At 39.8% G+C, this 6,776-nt stretch overlaps 1 long non-coding RNA gene across 1 annotated transcript in view; it reads right to left on the minus strand.

Moving 5' to 3' along the window:
* LOC122237738 overlaps positions 1-6,007 on the minus strand; it is a 32,101-nt gene extending 26,094 nt beyond the window's left edge. Inside the window, exon 1 of the long non-coding RNA XR_006216360.1 lies at positions 5,931-6,007. This is a non-coding gene — a long non-coding RNA (uncharacterized LOC122237738). The remainder of the gene's footprint in view (positions 1-5,930) is intronic.
* Between the last annotated feature and the right edge of the window lie 769 nt (positions 6,008-6,776).

A 6,776-nucleotide genomic window follows, 5' to 3' on the forward strand; every position in this document is an offset into this window, starting at 1 on the left:
GAAAATGTTGGAAGATAAAGAATCCCCTTGGCTCTAACCTTCAAGGAGCAAACCATGCCCAGAGGCAAGGAAACACAGCCAGTATAATACATTCTCCCTTTGCTAAATTCTACATTCTGCAAAAATTCTCTCTCCTACCCAACTACATTAGTTCAGAAGGCAATCAATACAAAAATGCCAGGCTCATCCTAAGAGATCCCAACTGCAAAACAAAAACTCTAAGCAGCTCAGTACCAAAACTTAAATGGTTAACCCCTTATTCTCTGTGTGGCACCCTCTTGGAGATACTCACGCATCTTGGTTTTCAAGGTGAAAGCTTTTCCTAATGAACCGTGAATTATGTTGTTACAGTCTGATGTAAGGCAAGGCCTTTGTAACCAATTGAAGGACAGTCCAATCAGAGACCCTTTGTTTCAGGAACCTTCAGAAAGGATTGGTTTAGGTTTATAGCACCCTCTGATAAGACCATCACATCTCTAGGACAACTACATACAACAATGCCTCTACATGTCCTCTTCCTCCTTTTAACTGATTCACGGTTTATGTCTCAGGTTGATATAAGAAAATGCTCCATACTTTCTGAGAGAACACTGAAGGAAAACCACTGTGTTACAATCATAATAAATCGAATGCCTCATTAGTCCCACTCCCTTTGTTGTTACTGCTGTAGGATGTCCTGAGAAAAAAAGGTGAGAAAAGACTGCTTTAACATGACTCTACTTAATGTAGAGAACAAATTTGAGAAATAAGTCATAGTGGGCAGGGAGGGCCTGAAAGGACTTTATTTAGAAAAATGAAAGTATGTATTAAGAGAATATGTGTATTATATCTTACATTTAACAGAATGTAGGTTGTAAATATCTTTAAATATTAAATCATGATGTGGAGGAGTTTTTTCATTTATGTTCCCCCCGAAAGAACTAAATGACAACCCAATTTAAGACTGATAAATTCCCATTTGACTTCTACAGAATGATCGTAAAGAGGGTGGTTATTTTTGCAAAAAATATGCAAAGGTTCCTTCAGTTTTCTCATGGGTCTCTATTTTCCTTTGATATTCATATCAGTTTCTTTTGAGGCATTCTTCTAGTTATTACAGCTATGTAACAGATTACTCCCAAAATTTAGTGGCTTAAAATAACAACACCTACCTTAATACATTCTCCCTCTGCTAAATACCATATTCTGTGAAAATGCTCTCTTCTCTACCTAGCTACTACATTAGTGCAGAAGCAGCTCAGTAACGAAACTTAAACAGTGGACTCCTTAATAAGCAATCTGAGCAGGGCACAATGGGGACAGCTTGTCACTGCTCCACTTGTCATCCGCTGGAGCAAAGACTGGGGGCTAGGATCATCTGCCAGCCTGCCATTCATATGTTTGGCACCTGGGCTGGGAAGACTCAGCTGGAAGCCAAAACAGCACAGACTCCTCAGGCTTCTTTCTCTCTCTCTCCCTGGTCTCAACACATGGTCTATCCAACATAGTGGCTTCAGGTGACTGCATTTTACACATGGCACCTCAGGGCCCCTGAGAGAGAAGGCTGAAGCCACATCACTTTTTACAACCTAAGCTGGAAAGTCACACAGTATCACTGTTCTGCCATGTTCTATTCCTTTGAAGTAAATCTCTAAAGCCACTCTATTTCAAGAGAAGAGGCATAAAGATCTACCTTTTATGGGAGAAGTATCAAAGAATTTGTGGACATGTTTTAAAATTACCAAAAGTGTCTATCATGTCATCTTCTTTGTTGATTTTCTCTTCTGATTTTTGACTGATTCAACTCTGCCAGATCCATTTGTCATTGGTTCTGTGTAAATTTGGTGTCAGGTCCATGAGGGCTAGGATTTTCATCTGTCTTATTCAGGCCTAGTCTCCAATACCTACCTGGTACTGCTACAGGGAAGGTGCCCAATAAATATTTGTTGAATTAATGACTAATTCAGCAGTTCTCCAATATTAATTTAGTCACCTTCAAGAAATCCCAAATCCTTTATATGATTTGCAATTTTACTCTGCAACTAGTTTTCCTTGTCATTTTATTGTATTGTATTGTCTGAAGTTAACAACATGAGGCAATCAGCAAGAGACCAGTTTTTTAAAATGTTGATAAGATGAGCAGAGATAAAAGCTAATCCTTCCCAAAGATATTGAAATGGGGGATTAATACTGTAAGTGGTCATTTCATTTTGGGAGGAGCATAAGGAGCTCTGTTACCCACATGAAAGCTCATAAGTGCAAGAGCCCAGATAATGAAGACTTAAATAATAAGGACTCCTAGAATACCTTTGAGTAAGTCAAAATGTCTCCTCACTTTCCAATTGCAAAAAGGCATTACCTCCCAAGTTTTAGCTTGTTGATGATTTTAGGACTTAGAATTTTAGATCAAGGTCAAAGATATAGATGGGCAGATATTTACAACCTATAATAACAAAGTTAAAATTAATAATAATCAGTATCACATTTCTTGATTTCAAACTATATTCCAAAGCTATAGTAATCGTAACAGGATGGTGTTGGCATAAAAACAGACACACAGATCAATGGAACAGAAAACAGCCCAAAAATAAACTCACACATATATGACCAATTAATTTACAATAAAGGAGCCAAGAATATATAATGGGAAAGGACAATGTCTTCATTAAATGGTATTGGGAAAACTGGACAGCCACATGCAATAGAATACAACTGGACCACTATTTCACACTATACACAAAAATCAACTCAAAGTGGCTTAAAGACTGGAATGTAAGACTTGAAACGATAAAACTCCTACAAGAAAACATAGACAGTAAGCCCCTTGAAATCAGTCTTAGTGATGATTTTTTTGGATCTGATAGCAAAAGTAATGGCAACAAACACAAAAATAAACTGGTAGGACTACATCAAACTAAAAATCTTCTGCATAGCAAAGAAAACCATCAACAAAATGAAAAGGCAACCTACCAAATGAGAGAAAATATTCACATATCATATATCTAATAATGGGTTAGTACCCAAAATATATAAAGAATTCATACAACTCAATATCAAAAAAAAAATCTGATTTTAAAAAATGGCCAGAGCATCTGAATAGATATTTTCCAAAGTCATACAGATAGCACGCACATGAAAAGATGCTCAATATCACTAATCGTGGGGGAGATGCAAATCAAAACCATAATGAGATATCACTTCCTACCAGTCAGAATGCCTATTATCAAAAAGACAAGAAATAACAAGTGTTGGTAAGGATGAGGAGAAAAGGGAACCTTTGTGCACTGTTGGTAGGAATGTAAATTTATGCAGCCACTATGGAAAGCAGTATGAAGGTTCCTCAAAAAATTACAAATAGAACTACCACATGATCCAGCAATTCCACTTCTCAGTATTTATCCAAAGAAAACGAAAACACAAACTCATAAAGATCCCCCACATCCACTGCAGCATTATTTACCATAGCCAAGACATGGAAACAATCTAAATGTCTATCTATGGATGAATAAATGAAGAATATGGTGTGTGTGTGTGTGTGTGTGTGTGTGTGTGTGTGGTATATATACTATATTTTATATATATATATATATATATATATATATATATATAAAATACACATACACACACATATATATATATATATATATAATACACATACACATGGAATACTATTCAGCCATTAAAAAGAATGAAATCTTGCCATTTGAGACAACATGGATAGACTTGGAGGGTATTATGCTAAGCAAAATAAGTCAAACAGAAAAAGGGATGATCTCACTTATATGTGGAACCAAGTTCATGAATATAGAGAATAGATTATGATTGCCTGGAGTGGGGTGAGGGGAACAAGTGGGAGAGGGTTAAAAAGTACAAATTTCCAGTTATAAAATGAGTGGCCATGGGAATAGTAATATACAGCATGGTGACTATAGTTAATAATACTAAACTGCATATTTGAAATATGGATCTGAAATGAAATATGGATAGTGGATCCTGAAAATTCTCATTGTAAGAAAAAAAAATTTGTAACTATGCATGACAATGGATGTTAACTGTACTTACTTTGGTTATCATTTTGTAATATATACAGTTATTACATTGTATATGTAAAACTAACATTATGTCACTTATACCTCAACAAAAAAAAAGGCTTAAAAGTAATAAAAAATACTGATGTTTAAAATAGCTATCATTTACCATGTATCAGGAATTGTGCTTTCTATATATTATCTCATGTAATCTTTACAGCAAACCTTTGAAATTGGTGTTATTACTTCCATTCTTGCAATGCTCAAATAAATTACAGACTTTTCTCTGGTAATGTGATGGAAACAGGACCAAACTCCAGACTAACAGCAGAGCCCATGCTGTTAACAGCCATGCCTTCTCACCTCCCATTACTGCAGTGCAGAATGATTACATTAGGCCTGGCTATGAAACTAGTCATACTGGGACAGGGAACCCTAGTAAGGATCTGTCCCAGGCTTCAGCAAAGGACATTAAATTACAAGAAGGACCAGAATGACCCAGTTATAACCCAGGTCCATAAACAGCTTTGTATAGAAGCTGCCACACATATCCTTCTCTCTGCTGTTTCTGTACACTCTCTGAATAACTCTAAATCAAAACTCTCTCTTCTCAATTAAGTAGAGCACATTTTTTCCCTGATGATTAAGTCATTGCTGCCACCTTATCTTAAGATTACACAGAATAAGGGTTTGACCCATTTTTAAGTAGTATGTTCAGAACACCAGATTTTTTAAGTGAACTAGAAATTAGAGATAGCAAGGACCTTTGTCCTTAAAACTGATCTATAAAGACTCAAAATAGTTTACAGACAACATAAAATTCACTGTCACAACAAAGCCAGCATTATTCTCTCCATTTTGCTTATGGAGAAACTGAAATAAGAAAATTAGAGCCTGACTTTGACACTGTACAGAAGTGCTTCTGTTCACCCTATTACAGAAGCTGGCTGGGAGGACACTGGCAGGGAGGGAGACTAGAAGTAGTCTACACCAGTTTTCAAACGACTTCATCAACATAGCTCAATATCCTGGAAATAAGAGGGTGGCTAGATGAGCAAGACTCTCTTCAACTAGAAGAGCCCAGCTCTGCATAGAATTTATCTGCTTTATAGATTAGGATTTTGTGAAAGATTTTCTTTTAACAAAGGCATCAACTTCTAAACGGATAAAACCACTGACCTGGAGAAATTTAAACTATACCACCTAAAGGAGATATTTAAAATATACCACCTTTAACAAGTAAACATTTAGTAATATCCAATGGTAATTCAAAAGTCCAAAAATGACAAACCCTGAGTTTATCGGAGCTCGGTACTGTGCTCAACACCTTATAGGCATTAACAGTTCATCATGGTAAACTATCACCTTACTGACAAAGAAATTGAAGCTTCGAAAAGTTAAGCAACTTGCCCAGGATCATCAGCCAGCAACTGGTGGAACCAGGATAAAGCCAAGCAGTTTAACAGAGAATCTGAGCACGGGCTCCTGTGGTGCCAATCTGAAATCTGCCAGGGTACCAGGCCGCAGCAACCAAAACACACCACTCCATCACCCTAGGGGCCCGTTATCCCTCCTGGCAGGGCCTGGCAGCAGCCAGGGGCCCAGAAGTTGCCCCTGGGGCCTTTCCACAAAGCACAGCCTCAGAACATTGCTCTGACTCAGCCCAGTGCCAGGACTCTGCAGTAGAGCAGCTGGCTCTTCGCCCAAGCCCCTTGATTAGGGAAATGTTCCCTTGCAAACACCATGGGGGATGCTCCCAAGCCTCGTCTAGGTGGGTAAAATGCGAGGTGTCCCAGGAAGGGAAGCAGGACATGGCTGAAGCCTTTGGGGCGTTCACCTCGTGGCTAAAACTAGGTGCGGAAACGGGCAGAAGGCCGAGTCCAGATACTGAGGCAGAAATTGGTTGGGTTACGATACCATTACCGTCGGGATAGTCTAGGAGGTCGAGAGCAAGCAGTCCCAGGACACTACCGCCTACTCTCCCCAGAGGCAGGCCGATCTCGCGAGATCTCAGGAGTTGTGCGGGGCTATCTGTGCGTCCTGGGATGAGAAACACCCAGTTGCCAGAGGCCACTTCCTCTAGATGAATTGGCGTGGGTTCTGGTTCAAGCCACTTTTCAGGTAAATCCCAGTCCTGACGGACACCTCCCCACTCGGCCGCGCACCTCGCACCTCTGTCGAAGTCAGTGCTGCCAGGGTTCACCACAGGGACTCGTTTAGGTTTGGGCATTGTGCTCTGGCCCACCGGAAGAGCAGGGGCGGGACCCCCTGAGGCGCCGTGGGGCAATGAACTGCGCAAGTGCAGCCCTAGATGTTTAGCCCTGCAGGTCAGGAGGCAGGGTCTGTGAGCGGGCTTCCTGGGGCTCTGAATCGACTTCTGCTGAACTCTGAGGTCGCAGCAACGGCAAACAGTCTAGTGCTGTGAGCCAGTCTGCTACTCGGTGTCTAACCCAATTAATGACCTCACCCATTCCTCAAGCCCCTGTCCGAGATAGAATTAGCAACTTGTACTCCTTACAAAGACTGCATGACAGACAAAAGCAAGGTGTTCTAACGACAAAAATTTGGATGGCCTTTGTTCTGAGTTCCTGGAAGGCAGCCTCTAAATCCTTGGAATTTCCAGAGTAATAGAAGTGTCTTTCATGCATATTTAATGAAGCCCCAATAGAAACTACAGAGACAGTATCTTTATGTTACACATCGAGGAACTGAGATTGATGCATCTTAAGTCTACCAGGAAAGGACACCTCATGCTTTTGAGTCTCTTCG

Source organism: Panthera tigris, chromosome B1 (assembly GCF_018350195.1).
Source record: "Panthera tigris isolate Pti1 chromosome B1, P.tigris_Pti1_mat1.1, whole genome shotgun sequence".
NCBI classification, from domain to species: Eukaryota; Metazoa; Chordata; class Mammalia; order Carnivora; family Felidae; genus Panthera; species Panthera tigris.